The following is a 12,944-nucleotide window of genomic DNA, read 5'->3' as shown; positions in this document are numbered from 1 at the left end:
TCTTCATCTTCAAACCAATTCCAGTTTCCCTTGTGTAGCTCTGAACTTGATCTTTCATGGAGGGAATTGCTTGTCCCTCCGCCCTGCCCTGGCCCCAGACCCAGTTCCTTCTTCAGGTCTCTTGGTATGAAGCTCTCCCATCCCCCTCTTTCTGAAACATAAATTCAGGCCACTCATGGGACTGACCCTGAGGCTCATCCTGGAGCTGCCCAGAGACCTGCAGCTGGGGGTCATGTCTCAGCCTCCACCGGGTGGGCACTGATGCTTTTTCCTGGCCCATCTCTCTGGGGTGGGGCTAGCTGGCTACCCAGGGTGAACACCTACCCATCCACTTCCATGTCCTCCCAGCCCCAGAGGCAAGTCTGAGCCCCCGTCCCATCTCTCAGAGCTGGGTGCTGTCTCTAGTGACCCCACAGTCCATTTCCATCTCAAGAAAAGATGCTTTCTTTTCTTGCTAAGCCTGGAATCCCACCCTTGTAAACGGAGCGCCTTTATTCCATTTGACTGTTCTGTTCGAGCATTTTGATGGGTGGATGAGGACAGCAGCTCTGAGTGTGTCTGTGAGCCCAGCATCTTTCTCAGAGGGCGCTGGTCTGGGGGGCAGAGCAGGTATGTGGCCAAGGTTTATCTTCCTCCTTCACCACTGGCTCCCTCTCCTCTGTGCTTCTTTGAGGTCAACGGCATCACTGTCCAATGGGTCATCTAAGAACGACCTGGCTGTCATATTTGATTCTCCCTGCTCCCTGGCTTCCTATGCCCAACCAGGCAGCGGCATCGCTTGGATCTGTCTTTAGGCATCTGACAAACTTTGCCTGAGTCCTGGTCATGTGTCCAACACTGGGCTCTGGGGGTACCATGGGATCTCTGCTCACCAGCTTGCAATTCAGAGGGCATCAAGACGCAGAGGAGGTTGTTGAATCCACTGTGCACCTCAGCTTATGGGGGCAGAGTGGGAAAGAGACAGGCTTGGAGAGGCTCTCCTGATCCCAGGATCACACGGTGCCATTGATGGAGCCCTGCATCCGGCCATGCGAGAAATCACATCCATCCCTGGACTGTGGTGGGTCCACGGGGCACAGAGCTAGGCTGGGGCCCCATCCCTGACTTCACAGGGGTGGGCTCAGCCGTCCCCATGGGCTGTTCCAGGCCCGGCATTCCCTGGGCCAGGATTAAATGTTAATTTATTGCGGGGTCCGCTGAAGGCATCTCTGGTTGCAGGCCGCAAGGCAGATTACTCTGGAATCTCAGTGGAATGAATCAGAGGCCTGCTTTTGGCAGTCGGCATCTGAGACTTAACCAGGCAAAGATGACAATTTATGCTGTGTTGAAGAGAATGATAGCTCTCTTGTTTTACTGCCAGAAGAACACCGTGGGGCAGGGGCCTGGAGATGGAAAGCCAGTGTGTCGGCTGGAAAACTTTTGTTTTTATTTATGAGACTGATTTGTATATGTTAAGGCCAATTGGTAGAAATTGGTCCATTTGCAAATTGGCAGACAGAGAAAAATCTTGATTTAGGATGAAAAGCAATGAAGCTAAGGCAATAAAAAGAGAATCACTTTCATTAAGTTAGAAAAAAATAGACAACTGCTCGAGTTGTTTTTTTTCATTCCTGCTTAAATTTTCAACTTCTGTCATGGTGAAAGAGTTTGACATAGTTTACAAAGACACAATAGGATGGACTGAAAAGAAATAGGTTAAGGAATCAGGAAGAAGGAACAATAAGGATAAAATAATAGAATAGTCAGGGAAAAGATACACAGAAGTACATGGTCCTCTGGGGGGAGGTTCAAATAGTTAATTTCTTTTTAATTTTTAATTGAGGTGTAACATACATATATTCCATATAGAAATCTTAGATGTTCAGCTCAGCTTGATGAGTTTTTGCCTGTGTATATACCCAGGTGACCACCACCTACAAAAAGACCAGAAACTTGCCACATCCCGGTAGCCTTCTGCTTCGACTCAGCACCATTGACAAGATAACCACTATTTGAACTCTTTTCACTAAATAGAGTTTTGCCTCCCTTAAAACTTCGTGTAGGGGTTTCCCTGGTGACTCAGTGGCAAAGAACCCACTTGCCAACAAAGGTGACTCGGGTTCGACCCTTGGTTGGGGAAGGCTCCACGTGCTGCAGAGCAACTAAGAGGGTGTGTAACAACTATTGAATCTGTGCTGCAGAGCCCAGGAACCACAGTTACTGAAGCCTGCACGCCCTAGAGTCTGTGCTCCGCAACAAGGGGACCCACTGCAGTGAGAAGCCTGCACACCGCAGTGAAGAGTAATCCCTCTCCTGCATCCAGAGAAAAGCCCGAGCAGCAGCGAAGACCCAGTACAGCCATAAACAAATAAGTAAAGATTATCTTAAAAAAAAAACTTCATGTAAATAGAATCACAGTAAACAGAAACACAGCGCTGTTTTGTGTCTGGCTTCTTTCTCTGATCATGCATCTGTGAGCTACATCCAGGTTGGTACCTGGAATTGGTCTATTCTTTTTTACTACTGGGAGAAGGCAATGGCACCCCACTCCAGTACTCTTGCCTGGCAAATCCCATGGACAGAGGAGCCTGGTGGGCTGCAGTTCCTGGGGTTGCTAAGAGTGGGACACGACTGAGCAACTTCCCTTTCACTTTTCACTTTCATGCATTGGAGAAGGAAATGGCAACCCACTCCAGTGTTCTTGCCTGGAGAATCCCAGGGACAGGGGAGCCTGGTGCGCTGCCGTCTATGGGGTCACACAGAGTCGGACACAACTGAAACGACTTAGCAGCAGTACTCCCACATATGTCAAGGTATACTTATCCATTCTACTGGTGATGGATACCTGGGTCATTTCCACTTCATGGCAATTATGCAGAAAGCTGCCATGAACCTTGTTGAGGGATATAAGCACCCATTTCTGCCAGGTATAGGCTCAGGAATAGGATAGCTGGGACATATGGTACTATATGTAGAAAATGTCAGGCATTTTTTCTAAGTGTTTGTGCCATTTAGGACTTCCATCAGCAGCATTCGAAAGTTATCCTACCTACATCCCTGCCCACACTTGTTGCTGTCAGTCTTTTTCATTTTAGCCATTCCCACGGGAGCGTAGGGTTTCTAGAAGACATTGTTTCCCTTCTCAGCATTCATTTCCCCTTCACTGGGCAAAAGCATTGCCTTTCAGTGACATCCATCATCCATTAGCCCTGTTGGGAGCGTGGCACCTGACCCAGATGTCAATCAATCAATATATCATTTGGTCTCGACATGAAATTACTTTTGTATGAACCACTTTGGTGGACCAATAAGAGTTTCCAGCCTTTTGCTGAGCAATTGGGTGTATCTGGCAAGTATTCAGCTGCAAGGGAGAGAGGGTCTAAAAATAGAATCAAGATGAGTCTGTGAACCAAGAGGATGGTAGGAGCAAAGGCAGTTCCTGAAGACATTGATCCCCAATTCCATTTATATCTGAAACTTCATCTACCCCATCAGTTCAGTTCAGTTTAGTTCAGTCGCTCAGCTGTCTCTGACTCTGCGACCCCATGGACTGCAGCATGCCAGGCCTCCCTGTCCCTCACCAACTCCTGGAGTTCAAACTCATGTCCATTGAGTCGGTGATGCCATCCAACCATCTCATCCTCTGTCATCCCCTTCTCCACCTGCCTTCAATCTTTCCCAGCATCAGGGTCCTTTGCAGTGAGTCAGTTCTTCCCATCAAGTGGCCAGAGTATTGGAGTTTCAGCTTCAGCATCAGTCCTTCTAATGAACACCCAGGACTGATCTCCTTTAGGATGGACTGGTTGGATCTCCTTGCAGTCCAAGGGACTCTCAAGAGTCTTCTCCAACACCACAGTTCAAAAGCATCTATCCCTGTAGGCAACTTCTTCCCTTTTATGTGAAAGCCAGGTTGAATCAGGTTTTCAATTACTTGTCCTATTTACATGCCCATCAGGTCCTAAAACCCCACTTTAGCTTTGTGACAAATACAGCTCAGAGCTTCCCCTACAGGTGAAACCTCTGTTCTCCTGCTCAGAGCCTTCCCAGGGGCCACTCTGTCGCTCTTTGCTTTCTTTACAAATATCCTCCCCGAGGCAGCACATCCGTCGCTGATATTATCCTGTTTGGTCACCTCCTCTCATCCTCGTGACCCTGGGGTAGGTCATTGACATGCTATTTGTTCATCACTTATTGATGGAATCCTCCCCCTGATTTCCCCAAGGTTGGGGATAATCTCGGTTTTGTGCTCACAGGAAGCCCCAGCCCTAGCACAGTGCATGGTCCGTCAGGGTGATAGCCAATATATGTTGAACGAATGAATGAATATGGCTGTGTCTCAGCCTTGATCTGGGTTCCCATCTCCTTGACACTGAATGACCCAGTTGCCAGGTCCGTTCCCCAGCTCCAACCTGCTCATCTTGGTTTAGATTCTTCCAGAATCAGAGCACGAGACACAGATTTAAGGCACAATGAAGAGTGAGAAATAGGAAAGAGAAAACAGTCAATGAAGAATATGTTGTGCAGCAGATTGTGGCTTGTGCCTACTGAAAATTCTGGGAAAGAGGCATAGATGGGCAACTCAGGATTACCTTACCAAAGGGAGAGGGAGTAGAGGTATGTATACACCAAGTTTCCTGAGACACTGCCCAGGGGCTGCTCCCGGGAGGTGTGAATTCTCAGCCCTTCTAGCACTGTCTCTGGGGGCCAGAGAAAGACTTCAGGCAAGGAACTACAAGTGCCGATAGCGGGAAATGCAGCAGTGTGCTCCGTGATGGTGAGGGCACTGCAACAGAGGGGCAGCAATCCTAGCGTCTGCTCCGGAACCTGACTCTGGCCCCGTCCCGTGGTCCACTGTCCTAAGAAAGTCATTTTGAAGGGTCAAGCACCTGCCCTGTGCCCAGTCTGAATCTACTGCCTCCTTTGCTGTTGTATGGCTTCATGGAATTGAGCAGGATATTTTACCAGGATGCTTCGCCAGGCGGAGTTTCTGTTTATTCACCATGACATGGGAATCTCAATCTGCAGCAGCACAGACCACGGTGACTCCTCAGCTCCTGGTGAGGGGTCTGTTCTTGTTCAGTCACTAAGTCATGTCCTACTCTTTGTGACCCCAGGAACTGCAGCAGGCCAGGCTTCCCTGTCCTTCACTATCTCCCGGAGTTTGTTCAAACTCATGTCCATTGGATGGCATCTGTTGTCACCCTCCTCTCCTCCTGCCCTCAATATTTCCCAGCATCAGGGTCTTTTCCAGTGGGTCAGCTCTTCACATCAGGTGGCCAAAGTTATTGAAGCTTCAGCGTCAGCATCAGTCCCTCCAATGAGTATTCAGAGTTGATTTTCCTTTAGGATTGACTGGTTTGGTCTCCTTGATGTTCAAGGGGCTTCGCTGGTGGCTCAGATGGTGAGAGGTCTGGTCCACAGCAAATGATCCTAGCAGAAGTTTCCTACCTCTCAGCCGCAAGGGTTGTACCTCCTAGCAGGTACAGCCTGCACTCTATGTTCCAGGGCCAGAGAACAAAACAAAAGTAGAATGTGACAAGTCTGGAGTAAGGGCTTTTTAAAGCACAGGCTGGCTCCTGGACCTCTCATCCATAGGCTCTGATGACCATGCTTTACTGGAGGACACACCTTTCCCACTGTGTGCCCTGAGGGGGCCCTATGGCTGGGGAAGGTCCATGGCCAAGAGAGGATTAAACCATTTCTGAAAAATCTTATGCACACGAATAAATAAAACTATTTTCCCCAAGTCACCCAGTGGAGAATGCCTTCTCAGTTTAATTTCAAACAGCCTCTCTTTGTGGGCTGGGCAGCCGCAGGGACCCTAAATAGGCTTCCCTTTGGTCCTGACAGAAGACGGTTAGAAATGCCTGGGGGACAGCTCCCATCTCCAGGAAGGATCAAATTGCCATGACATCTCTAGGACTCAGGCCCTCTACAGTTGCAAAGACTTTTCGAGTTCAGCTTGCCTTTGATCCTTGAGACCAACCCTACTGTGAACAGAGCAGAGCGGCTTCATTATATCCATTTTAACAAGGATCAGGGAGGCCCAGAGAGGGACAGCTGCCCATCCACAGTCACACAGCAAGGTACAGCAGAGCCAGAATGGGGACCCAGTCTCCCGACTCCCGGAGGGGCACTTTTCCCGCTGTGATTCTCTGCACCCCAATATCAAATTCTGACCTTCCGGAAGGGAGGCGACGCCAATCCCTTCCTGCCTTTAAAGAGATCTCTCTTCTTGTCCCCACCCCCTTCTTTTTAGTAAGTAGAACCATTAGTTTTTATTGACGGGACTAATGCTTTTCATTTAGGGCCAATTACAATAGGAAGGGAGACGCTTAAGGGTAACTGGGTGATGAAAGGCTCCCATTAGGGAACAAGCTCGAGAGCTGCTGTTTCCCATTTGTAATGCTGGTTCCACAGGCGAGTCATATTTAAGCCATAAACGCTGGCGCCCAGGGAGCACTCGCAGATTGCCTTGAGAAACCCAATACTTTTATCAAATCGCCAGATGGCCCTGTATTAGAGAAACCATTTATTTATTTTTTCCCCTCAGAGCTGCTTAGAGTCTCAGAAGCTGACTCCATCTAACCCCATGGACCTTCCAGTAGCATCTATGCTCCTGCTTGAAATAATTTTTCCTCGGGTTTTACTGGCGCCCCCATGGCTGCTTGTAAATTCTTGCTCATTACCCCCCCACCATTTGGGGACAATTTTGTTCAAGAGGAGAGACATGAATACAGCACTCAGTGCTCACCCAGCCGTGGGTGCTGGTTCCACTCATCTCTTACCTTGAATCATTTGTCCCATACAGAACTGCTTGAGATGCACCCACTTCACAGATGAGACTATGGAGGCTCGAGGTGGCCCCATGGCTTGCCAGGAAAGATGCCAACCCAGGGTTGTCTACCTCTTTTCAAGACTGCAAATAATTTGGAATCTACACTGAAAATCCCTAACAGTCTGATATGTATATTTACATAATAATTTCCCCCCCTTTAAACCAGAGACTTGGCAGGACCCATGATTACGTAGAGGAACCCCAGATGATTATGGTGTGGTGTCTGGGCTTCGTGGAGGCTTTTGGCATTGGTGGCTGACTTTTATTTTTCTCTCTCTCTTAGGGTTTGTGAGAGGAAACTGGTGCTTGCCCTAAGTGGGCTGAGCAAATGGGAGGCTGGAGAGCAGAGTTGAGGAGTGGGGAATGATGCGGGCTGGAGCCTTGGAGGGGAGGGGGAACACAAACAGAGAAAGGAGAGGTGTAAACACAAATCAGCCCCAGACAGAGGATCGGAGGGTTGGGCAGGATGGGAATCCTAGCTGGGGCGGATGGAAAATGAAGGAGGTTGAAATCCACTTTGACTCCTGCAGGAGGACTGACTCCAGGGCAATGGGAAAGGCGCAGGGTAGGGGTGGGGGGTGGCATATTCTGTCTCCCATTTGAAATGTCGTTCCCAAAAGGAGGGGGAGAGTCCAAAAGCACTGTGTGTATGTGTGTGTGTTGGGGGAGGGGGGAAGCTCAGGCAAAGCCCACGAGCTGCAGGGATGACCCTGAACTCCAGGGAACGCATCCTGACGAGTAAAGGGACAGACGCGCTCAGCGTACTGCGGGGGCGAAGAAGAGCCGCCCACATCTCATCGGCACCGCAGACCTTTGCAGTCCTGGAATTAGCCTCATTTTAAAGATGGGAACGTTGAGATTTAGGGAGATGAAGTTACGGACCAAAATCCCCAAGCGAGTAAGTGGGAGTCTGAGGTTTGAACCCTTCTTCGGGTTCCAGAATCCGGCTCTCTTCACTGCACACAGATAACTCCCGGGGAGAAGCAGGGGTGGGAAGGACGCACCGAGAAGCAGGAGAAGTTTGCTCCTCTAGATAAAGTCCGTGGAGAGTCCCACGAAGAAGCGCTGGCAGAGGAATTCACTCATCAGAGGGGAGGAGAGGTCTAGGCAGAGGGAACCGTGCAGGTGAAGGGCTGGGGGCTTCACTCCACCCAGGGGGTTTGGGGACCTGACAGGAGCTTAGGGAGGCTGAGGCAGTGGGAGTTCGCGGGTTGGGGGGTCGGATAGAAAACAGACGGGAACCCCAGGTAGTCCTGCCTGTCAGTAAGGCTGGAGACGCGAGCTCACATCTGTGTTTTTGCAAGAGATCGCTGAGGGAACAACAGAGCATGCGCACGAACAGATGCTAGGTGTCCAGTGTTTCCTCGCGTTCTTGGCCCCGCCCCCCGTTTGGGTGTAGTGTCCACGAGGCTCCAGTAATGCAGAATTCTGATGGACCCAAACGTATGAGAGGTCAGTGAGACTCAAAGCAAGTACAAGGTAAGATGGTTCCATCTACAGACTGCCGAAGGGGGAGTGTTAACAGTTCCAGGAAGCTGCAATTTCTGTTCCAACCTTAACTTGTTTCAAATGCAGAAAAGAAGACAATGGCATTCTAAGAAATGCAGACGATCCACGATATCCTTTCTGTCTCCTGCTATTTCCTTGTGAGAGCCACCTAATGCTGTAAAGGATGGCATTCAAGCAAAAGGAAGGGTGCTAACCCCCAGTTCCTTTCCCCTTTAGTTTTTTTCACTGGCGAGTGAGCTGAAGGTGTTGAGGGGTGGTAGAATGTGAGTATGTCAAGAAGCGAAATTAAAAACCTGAGTTAGTTTTGTGCTGTTTCCACTTTTCTGGTGAGAACGAAATACATATGCTACATACGAAATACATATGAGCTATGAGATACAAATGTGTGATTCTTGCCATTTGGTCTATAAGTCAAATACTGTTATATTTGCATTTAAAACTAGCATGCACACTATAAGATGAGTGGTAAAATTCATGCTAATCATATAAAATTAAATTTTTTTCATAAGATGTCATTAAATAACAAATTAAAAAAGACTGGCAAGTCGAGAGAGAGACTGGAGGATATGGGAAGAGCTTATTATTTCAGTATCAATCGTGAATGGGCGTGACTGTGTTCCAGTGAAAGTTTGAGGAAAACAAGCAGTGGGTGAGATTTAGCCAATTGGTTTAGCCCTGCCATATACAATAGAACAACAGATAGAAAATTCCTTCAGATAGAATTGGCAAAAGATAGTCAAGATCTGTATGTTAAACACACACACACACACACAAAGCATTGTTAAGAAAAATTAAAGAGGACGTAAATAAAGGGAGGGGCTTCCCTAGTGGCTCAGAGGTTAAAGCGTCTGCCTCCAATGCGGGAGACTTGGGTTCGATCCCTGGGTCGGGAAGATCCCCTGGAGAAGGAAACGGTAACCCACTCCAGTATTCTTGACTGGAGAATCCCATGGACGGAGAAGCCTGGTGGGCTACAGTCCACGGGGTCGCAAAGAGTCGGACACGACTGAGCGACAGAACGGAAATAAAGGGAGAGCTATACTGTGTTCCTAGATTGATAGACTCAAAGTTGTTAAGATGTCAGTTCTCTCCAAATTGATTCAGAGATTTAGTGCAATCCTAGGCAAAACCCCAGGAGGCTTTTTTGATGGAAGTTGACAAGCTGATTCTAAAATTCATACGGAGCTAGACTAGCTCAAAGAACTTGACAAAGAAACAGTTGGAAGACCCACACTGCTTGATTTCAGAAATTATTATAAAGTTACAGAACAAGAGAGTGTGCTGTTGACATAAAAATAGACAAATAGATTTTTAAAAACCCTTAGTAGAATCAAGAGTCCAGACATAGAGCCACCCATCTTAACCACGTATAATATATAAGTCAGCTGAATTTTAGCAAAGGAGTAAGGCCAATTAAATTTCTCCAAATAATGGATTAAATATCCAGATGCAAAAAAAAAAAAAAAGAGCTTCAATCCTTACCCTGAAGCATAGAAAATTTAACTCAAAGGGATAATAAACTTAAATGTAAAGCCTAAAACTAAAATATCATAGAAACATTCATGGCCTTGGTTTAGGCAAAGACCTTAGGCACAACACCATAAGCACAGTACCTAAAAAGAACAAATTGATGAATTATACTTTATTGAAATTAACAACTTCTGTTTTTCAAAAGATGCTGTTTAGTGATTAAAAAGACAAGCCACAGACTGAAAAGATATTTGTAAATCACATATTGATAAGGATCTGGTATCTAGAATGTATTTTTTAAAAAACTCCAAATTTGATAAAAGAAAATTCTAAAAATTAAGCAAAATATTTAAACAGACATTTCATCAAAGAAAAGAGACTTATGGAAAATAAGTGTATTAAAAGATGGTTCCCATTCTTAATGATTAAAGAAGGGCACATTTAAGTCTAATGAGATACTAATATACATGCACTAAAATGGCTAAAATCAAAAAGGCAGACAATACTAAGTGCTGATGAGGGTATAAAGCAGTTGGTGCTCTCATATATTGCTGATGGAAAGGCTAAAAGGTAAAGTTCTGGAAAAGAGTTTGACAACTTCTTGAAAATTTAAACACATAGCTACCATATTACATACTCCTGCTGCTGCTGCTGCTAAGTCACTTCAGTCGTGTCCGACTCTGTGTGACCCCATAGACGGCAGCCCACCAGGCTGTCCCGTCCCTGGGATTCTCCAGGCAAGAACACTGGAGTGGGTTGCCATTTCCTTCTCCAATGCGTGAAAGTGAAAAGTGAAAGTGAAGTCGCTCAGTCGTGTCCGACCCTTAGCGACCCCATGGACTACAGCCTACCAGGCTCCTCCATCCATGGGATTTTCTAGGCAAGAGTACTGGAGTGGCTTGCCATTGCCTTCTCCACATACTCCTACTTCTAGCTATTTACCTAAGAGAGATGAAGGTGTATGTCCAGACCAATACTTGTGCACAAATATTCACAGCAGCTTTGTCTGTAGTAGTCAGAAACTGAAGCAACCAAAATGTCTGTCATTTAGGTGAATGTGTAAAAAGGTGAATGCATAAAAAGCTGGTCTATTCATAAAATGGAACGCTGGCTGGGTTTAATGAATGGAAGGTTCTGGAGAAAGGCCCGAGGGCAGATCAGGAAGGGGAGGTGGGGCCCGGGACTTTCCCTGCCCATGCCTCTCAGAAAGTCCAGAAGCAGCCTTGCCTCCTGCATGAGTCAGCTTTCACCCCGTCCGCTGCAGCCCCCTGTGCCCCTGGCGCCGCTGGGTGGCCCCGACCCCAGCTCCACTGGCACCTCAACCTTGTCCTCCATCCAGGGGTGCTGGTGGTTCCTGCTATTGCTAATCTCTGTGCTGCCTTGCTGCCTTAAAATGTTTGAACGTGTCTTCTGCCTTCCTGGTTAAACCTTGATGGACACAAATAATTTCTGCATTAAAAAGGAAAAAAATAAAATCCAAGAATTTAATAGTGGAATTTCAGACATTGTGACTGGCAGTGAGGGAGATATTTGGGTGTCAGGAGAACCTCCTGGAGGCCTCTCCAAGCCCATCTCACAGACAGCATTCCTGGGCATCCTTCTGTGGCAGAACCCATGGGCTGAGGCGCACAGGGGCAGAATCCAGACCCCAGCCCCAAGTTCAGGGGAATATTTGGCAGGGAGAGCAGATGCGTTTCCATTTAGAATTTGACACAGATCAAAGTGAAGTGGCCGCACCAAGCTTTGTCGTCTCAATTAAAGTGATCTGAAGCGCTTTGGGAGGACACACTTGCTCTGACTAGACTCTGTCATCAGCATCAGCTGGGAATGTCAAGGGGGACAGCTGCTGCATCCCTGGGCACGCGCAAGTCTGTGAGCACTTGTGTGTCCTCAGATCTAGGGTCTTGTTGTGTCTGTTTAACTCTTCTGCATTTGAGGTGCCAAAATCTAAATGTACGTGGAATGTTTTACTTTTTTTCTCAGAAGGGAAGTTGTTACTAACTCAGTGATACCTATCATTGATCTTAGAACTGAAGAAATATAGACACCCTTCCCCAGAATCCCACCCCAGTTAATGTTTTCCTGAGAGGACGTTTCTCTTTTTTTTAATGCCCAAATTTTATATACTATCTGTGTCTCACAGTATTTTATTTTTTGTCAGTGTTTATATAAGAAAAAATGATATTCACATTCAAATAACTCAATACAACATTTCTCCTAAATAAAATGATGAATGGGAAAAGTCTCTAGTCACATTCCAAATAAGGAGAGTGTATTTCAGATGATGTTGATCCCAGAGGACTTCCAGATTCTTCTCAGTATGAGTGGTTCTTTACTGCTGTGTTTCCCTTGTTTTTGCCTTGTTTGAACAATATGCCCCTCAAAAGTTGAGCATGGGGGCAAGAAAAGTGATTACAGTGGAAGAAAAGATGCTACCACTGTATCAGCCAGCTATTGCTGTGTAACAAATTGCCCTAGAAGCTTAGTGACTTTAAGTAGTCATCATTCATCTACAGGGTGACTGGAGTTGGCTGAGCTAGGCTGGACTCAGCCAGATGTTTTAGGATACACGTAGTACCTAGATGGGGAAAATGACAAGAAAAATAGGTTTGAGGAGATGGGCACCCTGCGTGCTTGGGTTAAGGACAGATTAAATCTGAAGGAGCTATTAGGTATCCCAATAAAGGTGTCAAGCAGAAGTTGGACATTTGATCCTGGGCCTCAGGGGAGAGGAAAAGACTGGAAACACTAGTTTAGGGAACATCTGCTGGTATTTAAAGCATGTGTGTGTGTGCTAAGTCAGTTTAGTCATGTCAGACTCTTTGAGACCCCATGGACTGTAGCCCTCCAGGCTCTTCTGTCCATGGGATTCTCCAGGCAAGAATACTGGAATGGGTTGCCATGCCGTCCTCCAGGGGATCTTCCCAACTCAGGGACTGAACTCATGTCTCTTGTGTCTCTTCCATTGGCAGGCGGATTCTTTACCACTCATGCCACCTGGAAAGCTCATTTAAAGCCTGAGATGGAATGAAGTTTGCAAGGGAGGGAATGTGGACAAGAAGCTACCCAAGCATCTCCAAGACTGAGAAGATGGTGCCACACTGGGTGTGTCCCTTCTTCAAGGACCACCTGCTCCTGAGAGACTGAA

The sequence above is a fragment of the Moschus berezovskii genome, chromosome 5 (genome assembly GCF_049115385.1).
Source record: "Moschus berezovskii isolate FMDL1 chromosome 5, NW_MosBer_1.0, whole genome shotgun sequence".
Classification (NCBI taxonomy): Eukaryota; Metazoa; Chordata; class Mammalia; order Artiodactyla; family Moschidae; genus Moschus; species Moschus berezovskii.
This window is presented reverse-complemented; position numbering follows the sequence as displayed.